Source organism: Miscanthus floridulus, chromosome 3 (genome assembly GCF_019320115.1).
Source record: "Miscanthus floridulus cultivar M001 chromosome 3, ASM1932011v1, whole genome shotgun sequence".
NCBI lineage: Eukaryota > Viridiplantae > Streptophyta > Magnoliopsida > Poales > Poaceae > Miscanthus > Miscanthus floridulus.
Genome location: NC_089582.1, coordinates 93566339 through 93581193, shown reverse-complemented (window position 1 = coordinate 93581193; position 14855 = coordinate 93566339). Strand labels below are relative to the sequence as shown.

The window sequence follows — 14855 nt, the reverse complement described above, 5'->3', positions numbered from 1 at the left end:
ACCTACCAGAGGGCTATCCAGACGTGCCTCGACCAATAGATCGGCCGCAATGTCGAAGCCTACATCGACGACGTGGTCGTCAAGACTAGAACCGCCGACAATCTTATCTCCGACCTTGAAGAAACTTTCTCCAACCTAAGCAAATACCGATGGAAGTTGAACCCTTCAAAGTGCATCTTTGGAGTTCCATCCGGTATCCTGCTTGGCTACATCGTCAGCGCTCGGGGCATCGAACCAAATCCCGACAAAGTCTTCGCCATCACCAACATGAAACGGCCGACGTGCGTCAAGGATATACAGAAGCTCACAGGCTGCATGGCTGCATTAAGCCGATTTATCTCGTGCCTCGGTGAAAAAGGGCTACCTTTCTTCAAGCTTCTCAAGGCCTCCGAGCTTTTTTCTTGGTCGGAGGAGGTAGACACAGCTTTCGAGCAGCTCAAATTGTTTTTAACAAAACCTCCAATCATGACAGTGCCACAACCAGATGAAACTCTACTGATTTACATCACCGCCACTTCTTGAGTTGTCAGTATGGCTATTGTCGTCGAACGCGAGGAAACTGGACACGCCTACAAGGTACAGTGTCTGGTCTATTTCATCAGCAAGGTACTTAATGAGCCCAAAACTCGCTATCCTCAGGTGCAAAAGTTGTTATATGCAATCTTAATCACCTCATGCAAGCTCCGACATTACTTCGAATACTACAAGATCGCCGTGGTCACCGAGTTCCCTCTAGGAGACATTCTCCGAAATAAAGAGGCCAACGGTCGTATCATCAAGTGGGTTGTTGAGCTCGGCACCTACTCCATTGACTTTAGAAGCAGGCCGGCCATAAAGTCGCAAGCGCTCGCCGATTTCATCGCTGAGTGGACCGAAATCCAAGAACCCATCGCCGCCACTTGCCCCGATCACTGGGTGATGTACTTCGACGGCGCCCTTAATGTTAATGGAGCCGGTGCGGGCATTCTGTTCATCACACCGACAAAGGATAAACTCCGATACGTTCTTCGCATACACTTCCCAGTCTCTAACAACGCCGCGGAATACGAAGCATGTCTCCATGGCCTCCGTATAGCCATCGAGCTCGGCATCAAACGCCTTATGGTATATGGGGATTCCGCGCTGGTTATCAATCAACTCAATAAAGATTGGTCTTGTTCCAGTGAGAAGATGGACGCTTACTGCGCCGAAATCAGGAAGCTGGAAGGAAAATTCTACGGCATTGAGTACCACCACATGGTACGGGATCAAAACCAAATAGCCGACCAACTATCGAAGATAGGATCTTCTCGTACCACGGCTCCGGCGGGGATCTTTGTTCAGGACCTCTTGACACCATCCATTAAGGAAGACAAGGAAGTTGTAGAAGTACCCCCTGCCGAGTAGTTGGTGCTCACGATACCTTCGTAGCTCGCCGATTGGAGGGAACAGTTCATCAAGTACCTCTCCAACGGCGAAGTACCCGCCGACAAAATCGAAACTGAACAACTAATTCGCCGAAGTAAGCACTACGTGTTGGTAGATGGTAGCCTGATGAGGAAAAGTGCCAAGGAGGGGATACTGCAGAAATGCATCATCCAAGACGACGGTGTGAAGCTATTATCTGAAATTCACTCTGGCTCCTGTGGCAATCATGCGGCTTCGAGAACACTGGTCGGCAAAGCTTTCCGAGTAGGTTTCTACTGGCCCACGGCCATTACCGATGCAGAAGATCTCGTCCGGCGATGTGAGGAATGTCAATTTTTCGCCAAGCAAATACATGTGCCGGCACAAGAATTACAAACCATTCTAGCTTCCTAGCCATTCGCATGCTGGGGACTGGATATGATCGGGCCTTTCAAACCTGCGCCAGGAGGTTTCCGGTACGTGTATGTCGCCATCGATAAGTTCTCCAAGTGGATCGAATACAAACCACTCGTCGCAGCTACTGCTAAAAAAGCAGTCGAGCTCTTTGAGGACATCGTACACAGATTCGGTCTCCCGAACAGCATCATCACCGACCTCGGGACAACTTTTACCGGCCATCATTTTTGGGACTTCTGGGAGGACAGGTGCATTTCTGTTAAATACGTTTCTGTCGCTCACCCTAGAGCTAACGGTCAGGTCGAGCGAGCTAACGGTATGATCCTCGACACCCTCAAGAAAAGGCTCTATCAGAAAGAAGAGAAGCACCTGGGCAGATGGCTCAAAGAACTACCAGCTGTGGTCTGGGGACTACGCACTTAAGCTAGTCGCAGTACCGGTGTATCTTCATATTTTATGGTCTATGGCTCAGAGGCCATACTTCCAGCAGATATTGCATTCCGAGCACCCAGAGTAGAAAACTATGACGAAGACCAAGCCGCAGCTGTTCGGACAGAAGACATTGATCGGGCCGAGGAAGAACGTCTAATTACTTGCGTTCGCACAACCAAGTACCTCGAAGGTCTGCGGAGGTATTACAACCGTAACATCAAAGGTCGTTCGTTCGCGATCGGCGACCTCATCTTACGTCGGAAACAAAAAACCGAAGGGCTTCACAAGCTGTCTTCACCATGGGAGGGCCCTTACATCGTAAAAGGTGTCACTCGACTAGGGTCTTATCGTTTATGCGACCTAGATGGACTCAATGTTCCCAACTCCTAGCACATAGAGCACCTTATACGTTTCTTCCCATGAAATAACATAGATATGTATTCTTTACTTTAATATTAATAAAGTTCTGGTCTCCATAATTTGTCTACATTTTTTCCTTCATCATAAGCTTCAACTACCGTTAGCGAAATGTAAGCCACACCGCGATGGCCTCCAATACACACGACTGATTCCTCCAAATCGCCGAGAACAATTCCTCCAAATCATCGAGAACGTTTCCTCCAAATCGCCGAGCACGATTCCTCCAAATCGCCGAGCACGATTCCTTCAAATCGCCGAGCACGATTTCTCCAAATCGCCGAGCACATTAACTCCCAACCACCGAACACGATTTTTTCCGAAAATCGCCTACCATGCTTCCTCCGGGACGCGTAGGTTTTCCTACAAAAACAACAATGGTGTTGCACTTTCAATTTTCGCAACATAGCCCGCCGATCGTCAAACAGCACACCTTTTTTCCTTCTGTTATCTATGGAAACGACCCAGTCCCCAACTACATCCTACACGTGCCTAGGGGCTCCGCCCTCTGCGTTACGGTTGGTCGGCTACGGTTCCTTGGCCATGCCTGTTCATCCTACACGTGTCAGTGCCTCCGCCCTCAACGTTATGGACTATGGGCTAGTCAAGGCCTAGATTTCAGTTATGAATTAATCGCTCGGACACCGCTTGAGCCATTTCCCTAGCTACGTTATTCACATTGGCTGCTGGGCAGAACGTTTTTTCGCACTAGCAACTCTGGAGGGCAACAAGGCTCTAACACCCCACCAAACGCACCATGAGCTCGGTGCTCGGCATGTTGGCCGGCAGGACACGGTCTTATGACAACGCCTATTTCTCCAACATATGCATGGGCTCCGCGTTATGCGTTACGGATCACGACCTAACTAAGGCATTTAGTTCAGTGAAAACTAAATGATCAAACACAGCTTATATTGGGAAAAAGAGCATCGGGTCCATAATACACAGATTCTTCTTAGCCAGATAAATCATGTAATACAGGAGGTAACATCCGAGCAGCTCTTTAAGCTTCGCCAACAGCTTCGGTTTCGCCAAACAAGTCTATATCGCCGACAAACACTTTCGCCACATCCTCAACGTCATCCTCCAGCTGCTGGGTCTGCGCGTCGCTCAGCCCATCAGCAAACCCACCACCTATCGACTGGATGTCGACAGACGGATAATGGGACCAAACAACCACAAGGGCATGAGTAGCGGCGGTCAAAACGGCGTCGCGGTTGAAGTTTTTGAAGTTTTCCCACGCCGCCTTGCATCTATGCATGATGGTGTCTAGCCCTTGCTGCCTACCATCAGGACAGGGCGCCGGTTCAACGTCGACGCAGTCCAGCACTGGTTTTATTGCGGCAGTTATAGTGTTGAAGTTGTCCTTCTGGACTTTGGCCTCTTGCACCAGCACATCGAACTGTGCCTTGGTTTTATGTCGATAATCTGCAAGAATTACAATGGTTCGTCACGGCAAAAACAAAAAAAAAAGAAAAGAATTACGACGTCACTTCCGATCAGGGGAAGCCTACCTTTCAATTCTTCGGCCAGTTTGTCGGCTCGATTCGACTCCTTTATTTTCTCTTGTCGGATTTGTTCGATGGTCTGGCGAAGCCGGTTGAGTTCTGCATCTTGCTCGGCCAGCACAAAAAGGTGAGACAAAAAAAACAATACGGCGACTTACTGCAAAGCACATTATGTGAAAAAATACCCGATTTCAGCTTGGATGCATCCTCCAACTGCTGGCACTTTCGGTCGAGCTGTTCAGTTTTACTATCGAGTTCTACGTTCTTCTTGCTCAACTGCTCGGACATCTTCTTAAGTTCCTCGGATGCAATTGCCAGCTCCTCGGATGTCCTCTTCAGTTGCTCGGACGACGCTGTTAGTCGCTCGGACAGAACCCCATTTTGATGTTCAAGGTCCTACAAATTCGACTCCGCAAGGTCCCGCTCCCGATGGGCCCTTTGAATACTTTTTTCCGAAAGACTTAAAGCCTCCCGGAGTATCTTATTTTCCTCGGCGAGGGGCTCCATCCTCTTTATCAATTGATGCCGTTGTTCAGCTGTCCGAGCTATCCCCTGCGGGTTAACAGTGCAAAAGATAAACCTTGATCTTCCGACAACATTTATCGGTGTTATTGGCGTGGCACTCACCTCGATTTGAGTCATAACTCCGGTGACGGCGGATTTCAACCTCTTTATCTCTCTGGTGGTGTTTTCTTCTTCGACGACTACCACCTCTTCCCCGTGTTTCTAGAGAATCCAGACAGACTAGGGCTCAGGCACGGTGCGCTCGATCTCCACGACCTCGTCCTCATCCATCATCGCTTGAGGCACCTTCGGGGGGCTCCGTGGTCAGACCGCCGCTTCGACCACTCCTGGCGCCCCTATGGGGGACGACGTTTGCTCCTCAGCAGTTGACGGGGTGGCGTCTATAACCTCCAGCGCATCAACAGCAGCCGTAGTTTCCGTTTCCACGGTAACGACCTTTTCGGTCGTAGCCGTGGTTGCGGTCACCGACTCGCCCATCGTGTGCGCCAACGATTCACCATCGCCAAGTCTGCTGGGAGCGATGGCTGGCTCGTCCTCTACTCGCCGAACACTTGGGGACTCCTGGACGGGGGCAGTCGTCATCTTTTCTTCTGAGGTCATGGGCCTTGGTGTCGCACTGCGTCATATCGGCTTCTCAGTAACAAGGTGAAATCAAAGAGCAATATAATTACTCCAAGGCAAATATACTCATGGTTTGGTCTTCCGATTGATTTTCTTGAATCGGCGGTGCCTGCCTGACCCCCCAGGCGCGGCTGCTTGGTCGACCTTGTGGGAGGACTCCTGCGCCTCCGTAGCGGGCTGCCGCTCTTCTTGGTGCTCAGCGGCCCCACCTTTCGTGCGTTGTTCGGGGGCTTTGGTACTTTGCATCGCCGGGGCGTCCACCGTTGCCCGACCATAACTTTCCCCTGCTCGATGCTTGGGAGCGACACTATCCGCCGGCGCCTCCGTCGTGCTCGACGGAGGTGCTGATTGGTCTTCGTCATCGTCCGACTACTCCAGCACAGCAGTTCATGGTGGCCGAACTGCTCGGTCCTCTCCAAGAGAGATGCCTCCTGGTTTGTGTGCATGAGAGCTGGCAGTTTTTCTCCTTTTTTGGGCCGGCTCGTCTACTGCCGGTCTCTTCCCGCGGACCTTCTCTAACACTGGGGATGGACTATTCGACGAGGAGCTCGGCTCACCTTCTTCATGCTACAGTGGCCGCCGAGGATCTACTCCTTTTGTCCAATCGGCTCTCGGCACGTTTGAAAAGTATATTGACCTATCCTGCGAATGAATCTTTTCATAAGTGAGTCAGTACTATGCTCAGCAATTATTGCCTGATAGACGCGAAGCGAAATGGTTACCTGAGGAGGCGGGTTGGTGCAGTTGAAAGCCTTCGTCCCTTTAGGCCAGTTGAACGAGACATTCGAAGAAAACAGATCCATGGCATGGTCCATCACTTCTTTCTTCGATAGGCGGTCCATGCTTTCACGGGTACCGTTGTTGTCACCTTTAAAGTCGAATGCCGGGTGGGCCCTCTCTTTGTAGGGTTGGATGCGCCGAACTATGAAACTAGCTGCAACCAGTTCACCCCTAAGCTCCAAGCCTTTACTCAATTCCAGAAGTTCCATTACTTGCTCCATTTCAGCATTGTTGGGTCTCTCTGACTAGTTACTGTGGTTAACCGGGATGTAGTGGACGTCGCATCGAATCAACAGGTGACTCTGTTTGATATAGAACCATCTAGAGTTCCAACCTTTCAGGGAGGTATTCAGCGGAACGTTGATATACTCGCTGGCCATCCCATCCCTGAGCTGCAGGTACACACCGCCGACCACCTTTGAACCGCTACCCCCTTCTTCTTCAGACAGAACAAGTGCCTGAAGAGGTTGAAGTGCGGCAGAACACCAAGAAATGCCTCACAGAAATGGATGAAGATAGAAACATGCAGAATGGTGTTGGGGTGCAGATTACAGAGGCTAATCACCCAAAACTCCATAAGATCCCTCAGAAAGGGGTGGACAGGAAACCCTAACCCTCGCTAGAAATAATCCTCAAATACTATAGCCTCGTCAGTATGTGGTGTCGGAAAGGGCTCACCGCTAGCTGGCCGCCATCCAGCAGTAAGACGGTCGGGGATAACGCCCGCCGCCACCATCTTATCGAGATCAGCCGCCGATGTCCTCGACGGCACCCACTCCTCGTCGCGGCTACCTCCGGTGGCCACTTTCTTTGGCTTTACGGCTCCTTTTTTCGGCGCCATCTCCTATGGTTTCGTCCTAGGGTTGAAGGGGAATGCTCGCGATTGATGCGGAAGGTGAAGCACAGGGATTGCGAAGGTAGGAAGCAGGGTGGTTTGACAGAGGTAGGAGGCGATATGAGTGGCGGCGCGGTTATAAAGCAGTTCCCCCACTCTGCCTTAACTCTGAGGGTTTTTGGGAAACTGTTCCCGCGATCAGCGCTACATCGATTCCTTCAAAATGGTTTGATGGGCTGCAACTTGGGCTATCGCGTCACAGTAGCCCACGCCGCTGATTTATCGCCGCCACTTTCTCCGAATTCTCCGCATTCTAATGAGGCTTAGTAACTAATACTGAACGGCCATTACTCCAAATTTCTCGCCGCAATTTGATTTATCCGATATCTACGCCAGAAACTCGGGGACTGGCTACCTGCTCGGATGGTTCACTACTTTCTGAGCCTGGCACACGTGACTACGTCACCTACTATCAGGCTCGGGGACTAAGTGGGCACACTTCACCTTACGGTGAATGTGCTCGTTTTTTGTCTCGAGGCTACGCTCGGGGACTGGCTACCTGCTCGGACGGTTCACTAATTTTTGAGCCTGGCACCACGTGACTACGTCACCTACTGTCAGGCTCGGGGACTAAGTGGGCACACTTCACCTTGCGGTGAATGTGTTTGTTTTTTTGAAAGCCTCCGAGCATCCAAAGGATAAACCATGTATCTTTACCATTGTTTTCGGATTCTAAGTGGGCACACTTCACTTTACCATGCAGGAATTTTTAATTTTAGACTTGAGCTCCTTACACCCTTATGACAAGCCGTGTTCGGAACACACTGCTCGGCGATGTTGTACACTGCTCGGCAGTTGCTCACAACTGATCGGCTGCTCCTTATGGTGGTCGGACCACGATTTGGACAGCTCGGTCTTGGATCGCACCTGCTCGGAAAGTCTCAAGACGGCGTTGCGCAACGGGTACAAGGCGCTCGGGGACTAACTGTGGGGGGTACGACCCCGGATACCCACGGCAGGTCACATGGGCTATGCCTCCAGGGGCGGTCCAGCCCGCAAGAAGGAGCCTTGCGGGGCACGATTCTGTTCGGCGACCCCCGCAAGGCACGGAGAGGATATCCTAAAGATGTTACGAGATCTGATAGGATATATACGATCACATGTTTCTTGTAATCTGTTATTACTTTCCGGTTATCTCTCAGATCTAACCGACTTGTAACCTTGCCCCCCGGACCATATAAGGCGGGCAGGGACCCCCTACGAATTCACGGCAAATCATACGATAGCTAATGCAAATCAACAGACCACAGGAGTATGGTATTACGTCGTACCGACGGCCTGAACCTGTATAACTCGTGTGTCTCTGTTGCCTTCTTGTTCTCGATTACACGCTCCTCTATCGATCAATCTACCATCGCGGGGTGCCCCTCGGTGGACTGCCGACGATATTCCGTCGACAACAAGGTAAGCAATTTGACCTATGAGCTTTTCTTTTGCAGTAACTAACATATAATGAATTTAGAGTTTTCTATCATACATCTGAATATGTGAAATAAAAACAGCCCTCATTGCTATCTCATTGGAATTTTGTTATAGTCAAGTTGATTGGACCAGACAGAGATGGGAACAGTGTAGGAAATTTATACATTCATAATCAAGTCAAGTTCTTGGTTTAATGTGGCCTGTAGCGTTAGCATAGGCAATTGGTGACTTTTCAGTTTTTTATTCTATGACTATATCCAGTATCAGGTCTTAGGAATAACAAATCTTACGTTGATGTATATTGTTTTTCTTCCACTTTTTTTTTTTTTTTTTGCTCTTCGACAAGAATCTGACCATTCAGATTTTCCACCGTATTTGTTGCTGAATTACCTCCTAATTTGAGTAGCTCTTACGTTAGGCCATTTACATCATTATAGACTGCTCTGATTGTTTTGCACAACGTTACAGGACAAGTGGAACTGTGGAACCAATCAAACAAATCCTAGACAAAGGTACGTTGTAATAATATGTGAAAAATACTGCTGCGGGTGATTTGTTGCAGATTCGTTTATTAACTTATCTAATTTCAGTTTCAGGTGTTCATTGTCTCTATTCTAAAAAAAAAAATTCAGATGCTCCCAAAGACTTTGAGAATGGAGCCTCTGGAGCCAAGCATGTTTACAAAGCTGAGGTAGGCAACACAAATTTCTGCTTTGCTCTGCCCTGAGAAATTGACTAACTATCAGTTGTCTTTCTTCCCTTCATTGTTTAATGGTTACTGTATTGCGAATATGAAATGCTTGGTGAAATGCAAATGCCATATCAAGATATTCCAGACAAATGGCCTAACAAATACTATTGTTTAGTTGGCCCTGACATACGAGACCAATTAACTTGTGGCTATCTGAACCTGAATGTGAAACTTATGGCTGGAGCCAAATCGGATAGTCTCTGTGTAAAAGATAGGGTTGGACCTATAGCTTTTTATTTCATAGAAATATTACCAATGTGAATTGGCCAAATTTTTTGTTCCACTTCAAGTGTTAGATGCTTGCTTTTACTCTATTCTGAACCACTACAGACAGAAAATTTATGCATGTATCCAATAGCATAGATAGATTGTTTATTAATTATATACGATTATGTGTGAATCAGAATGGATGCTCTATTGTTCCATTTAGGTAGCACTAGGAGTAAAAAATAGAAAAGTATATGTAATATAGATCACCTTACAGGAGCGAGGAGCCAGGAGGTGTCGTTGTGGCGGATGCCGGTGTCGAGAACTGGCGTTGTGCGGACAAGCTGGAACTGAGAGTCATGGTCTTGTGGTGGACAAGAGCTAGAAGGCGTCATCATGCGTGGATTAGAGGCAGGAGGACCAGGTGATGCTCTCCCACCCACTCTGCAAGGATGCTTATTTTAAGAGAAGGATTAATTTGTGGTGGCCTAATAAGGTTCATAGATGGATTATTTAAATCCATTGAAATATGTAAATGGTAATATGAACACACAACACACCCTACACATGATTTGTTTTAGTTACAGTTCTATATATTGAGATAGAGAATGCTGATTGTACCTGTGGTCTCAATTTTTTTACCCTAAATTTCTTTTTGCCTTGCTCACCTTTTTGTCTGAAACTCTGAACTTGCTCACCTTTTTTACAACATATGTGAATATATTTCTGTAAAATATATTTCTGTAAATAATCTTCATTCTATGAGGTGATCTATTCTATTTCTACGAGTTAAATTGTATTTTTAATTAGAATGCATCTATTCTGGCAGCACTCTATGAGGTGATCTATTCTATTTCTGCGAGTTGCCATTTTGGAGCTGAAACTGAATCTTGCCTACAGATTTTTTAGTGATCATCTATTTATGCGAATATGAGCATTTTGTTTACCTTGATCTTGACAACAGTAGCTGTTTGCTTTTACTCTATTTTGAACCACTTTGCACTTAATTGTTTACTGCTCCACAATTATTTAAATTGTACTTCTACTCAATCTCAAGCTAAAGTGATAGGTTCACTCTTGATAGGTGGCACTTTCATATCTGTTGATGGTAGTTTTTGTTTTGCTACTGCTTGCAGCCTTGCTATCAAGTTGGGCTGTGTTTTAGGTTGTGTTTTTGACGAAGGTGAACTTTTATTTTTCAGGTGGGAGATAATAGCTAGAAGTAGACTGATGTATGCAACCAGTGATTGGATCAAATTCCTCATGGCGATTTGTTTTGGACATCCTAGCTAGAGGTGAAAACTTTAGTAAGGACTTCCTAGAGATGATCATTTTGTAAAGAGTGCAAGCAAACCATACGAGATATGGACTGTACAACCAAATATCTTGAGTCTAGCATATTAGTTGAACTTATTTCATCTTGGCTTGTTTGCCATGAACTATCTAGGATGGCATATGACAGATAATGATGGCTTTAGTATAAATTGTGAGCTTTGTTCTGATTGATATGTGTTTCATGAGTGTGTATTGGTTTGACACGGTTAATGTTGATTGTATGGTTGATGTATAAATAAACGAAATTATAGTTAATTTTTTGTATGCCTAGCATTAGACAGTTGGTCACTATAAATTTATTTTTGGTTTTATTATGATTTATTTTTCCTTGATGCCATTGTAGCTTTAACAAAAGCATTATATTATTAAGCATAATTGCTATGGACTCAACAATATGATAACCCATCATGAATCTCTTTTGGCATGAGTCTTAATCTATATCACTATTTACTTCATTTTTAAGAAACGGTAGCGTTCGCACGGGCAAAGAAAAAAATATCGTCTTTTGGTTGTTTTGATATGCATCCCTAAGATGCTGCCGTAGCGTTAGCACAGGCACTATACTATTTGTGTTTAAATAGCCAATTAAAGCTTAATAAGAAAAACTAAGATTACTAAAATATCCTTGTACTCAATAAATACAACAATTGTTTTTTTTTGTCTTACATATTTTATATCATGCGACATATTCTCATAAAAAACAACCAAACACTGTATCAGTAAATCTGCAGGATGGACAAATACACTAAGGTGGTGTTTAAATTCATGGAGTAAAGTTTAGGGATGTCACATCGAGGTGTCATATGGGAGTGTTCGGATGGTAATAATAAAACAAATTACAGAAGTCCTCAGTAATCCACGAGACGAATTTATTAAGCTTAATTAATCCATCATTAGCACATGTTTACTGTAGCATCACATTGTCAAATCATAGACTAATTAGGCTTAAAATATTCGTCTCGTAAATTAGTCGCAATCTGTATAATTAGTTTTTATAGTCTATATTTAATACTCTATGCATATGTCCAAATATTCAATGTGATAGGGAGTAAACTTTAGAGGAAGAAACTAAAAAAAAAAAGCCTAAGCAACAAAATAAAACGTCGAGAGATAAAAAAAACAAAATAAAACGTCCAGTTGGTTTAAATGTGCCTGGCTCGCTCCAGGCTATCCTAATCCTATCCTTAGCTAGGAGCCACCTTGTACCGAGTGAGATAGGGCCACAGAAAACGGAAATGAAACTCGTTTCTCGAGAGCCAGGTTGATGGTGGCTTTTGTAACCTGTATTGTAAGACATGTTCAAATCTTTGTCTAGGTAACCAAACAACATAAATTTATATCCCATAAGTCTAGCCTGGTTTTATACAGGCAGCCAAACATGATACAAATCTTATGAAACCGTGTGATAAAATCTCATGTGACACTTTAGAATTTCACTTGTATCAATATAAATCTCATGTTACACTTTTGTAAACCGCGTAATAAAACAGTGCACTCAAAATGGCCTTACTGACACGTGGGATTTTTTTTACCCTGGCAAGACACACCATCCTAGAGCCTTGATTCTCGATAATGGCCTGCATTGGAGAATGCATACGTGTCCTTGCTTTCTAGCCCTAACGCTTCGTACTTTCGTAGCCAACGTTTGTAGCGAGAGAAGCAAGAAATGGGGTCATATTGCACAAGAATCACACTGTAGAATAATGCTAGTAGGATTAGCCTAACAAATCAGAAGATAGTTTATCGTATCAACAACCAAGACGAGCCTTTTGTCTGCATCATCAACAGCCCCAGGAAAGCAACCTCTCCATGTTGCCGTACGGCGATATGCTTCAACCGCCAGCGCCGGGCGATCTGCCATCTCCGGCGGGTCAGGCTACAAGAACTCGTGCAACGACGACGACGCCCAACCAATGGCAGATCCAGAAACACCTCCAGGGGGGCTGAAAATAGTGTGAGGGATTTTTGGACTGCGTTGGGTAAGGCTAAATGTTATTACCATTGGCTATCTTAGGCTAGAGAGGTGTTAAAGGGAATTTTGGGCTGCGCCCGGGGCTATAGCCCAGGGCCTAGATCCACCCGGCCCAATCCGTACGCACAGGTCCTCTCCATGACTCTCCAACTGCCGCTGGCTGCTGCTCACAGGATCTTCAGGAAAGAAGTGATGAATTGGTATTAGTAGCATATATGGTCGGATACTCATATGTCTAGGACAAAAACTAGCAGAACCTCGGAAACTCTTCAGAGGTCTTATTCGTCTTACCTTATAATCCACACTATTCAGCTTGTTTTTTTAGTCGGAACAATATTTTTCTCTCACGACAATTCAGCCAGAACAGAGTTTGATTTAATGCAGGTGATTGCATTAATGTTTACTTAGTGCCCCATCTGTGACTGTGAGCAAACATCAAGTGAGTGCTGCACGTTGGCAGGAAATACAGCTCGTTTGTTTCCCGAAATCTAAGTACATCTCATTTCTCCTCTTTGGATCGAGGTAGACAACAGGATTTTGAAGGGCCTATGAATGACGATATGCACAGTTTGCTGTTTAACTCTTTCTGTAGGTGCATTTGCAGCAGAAACATTAATTATTTCTAGCTATCTATATCTTCGAATGCTTTGCCTGGGCTGCCTGGCTGAACTCCTTGCGCAGGACTCTCCTCATGACCTTGTTAGAGGCGGTTCTAGGGAGAGACGGGACCACGACGACGGAGGAAACCTGCAGACATAGTGGGAGCAATGGAGTTCTTAGAGGATTTCTGTGGGTTGCCAAATCAAAACCTGGACAGTTTTACAGGAACAATGAACCCGAGAGGGTTCAGTTTCTTCAGAGCCGCGTTGAACGCTAGTTTCAGCTGGTTAAGTCCTCTACTTGTGAGCTCTGGTCTTTCAACACGACGGCTGTAAGACATAATCCGCGGCTGACCTCTCACTCTTTTTTGCTGCACAACATATTTGGCAATAGGTGATTCTTTACCGTCCTAGTTGTTGTAGTAGTAGGGCAATAGGTCACCACTGGTATATTAGTTGGTAGCTAATACATCAGCTATGTCTTGGTAGTGGGCTAAGGTTGGAATTGTACTGCTAGTACTAGGAGTAGTTAGGGCGGTACTCAGCCATGCTCATGTGTATCTTATAGTTGGTACATGAGTTATATATACTCTACCTCTATGCAATGAAAATAGACAGTTCAATTGCCACAAACCAAAAGAGCAGACCTCTGGCCAACGCTGGTGCTTGTGCTGTGTGTGTACCTGTGCTCACCCCTTCTTATACCTCTAGCCATAGTGAGTGAGTGTGTGTGCTGGTAAGCTTACTGTTTACCTGTGTAGGACAGTGAGGGACCAACAAGTGGCATCGGAGCCGTATAGGTTCACATGCATCGCTGGACTAATCGCCAGCGATGGCACCTAGCTTGGAGACAGACGATAGCAGCGGAGCTGCGGGAGGCGGCAGTGCTGCTAGGGCTGCCCAGCCATGACAGGAGGTCATCTGTCGAGTTCATAAACCCGGGGTCCCTCATGGACCTGCTTCCCAGCAAAAGATTGGCCAAGCAGACGACGTTACGAACGATGCGTAACTCTTGGGCCGACCCAAAAACCTAACGACAGGCCAGGGACGATCCAGTCTCCGACCAGAAGGCCTAGCCAAGGAGGACCAATGTTCGCCTCCGACTCCGGCTCGCCTATCCGATCGGAAGGCCTGGCCAAAGAGGACCAACGCTCGTCTCTGACTTCGGCCCACCTGAAAGGTCCTAATGGCTAGAGGGGGGGTGAATAGCCTAATAAAAAATTCTACAACAACACTTAACCAAATGGTTAGACAATTATGAGGCGAAGCAAATATTGCGCTAGCCTACTCAAAATGCAAGCCACCTACCACAATTCTAGTTTAGATAGTGTCAATTCACACAAGAGCAATGACACTACCCTATGTTAGTGTGCTCTCAAAGGCCAACTAAAGAGCCACACCAACCAAGCAAGCAAGCTCTCACAACTAGTTACACTAAAGAGATTGTCAACTAGTTTGCAATAATGTAAAGAGAGTGATCAAGATAGTTATACCGCCGTGTAGAGGAGTGAACCAATCAATCACAAGGATGAATAACAATGAAGACCAATCACCTCGGAATCAATGATAAACACAATGATTTTTACCG

The 14855-nt window shown here is 46.2% G+C and overlaps 1 long non-coding RNA gene across 1 annotated transcript; it reads left to right on the top strand.

Moving 5' to 3' along the window:
* The first annotated feature begins 8580 nt into the window (after window positions 1-8580).
* LOC136546146 (uncharacterized) lies at window positions 8581-10934 on the top strand. The gene is made up of 4 exons (XR_010781269.1): window positions 8581-8915; window positions 8994-9094; window positions 9639-9785; window positions 10564-10934. It is a non-coding gene; the product is annotated as an uncharacterized lncRNA (long non-coding RNA).
* The last annotated feature ends 3921 nt before the right edge of the window (window positions 10935-14855 follow it).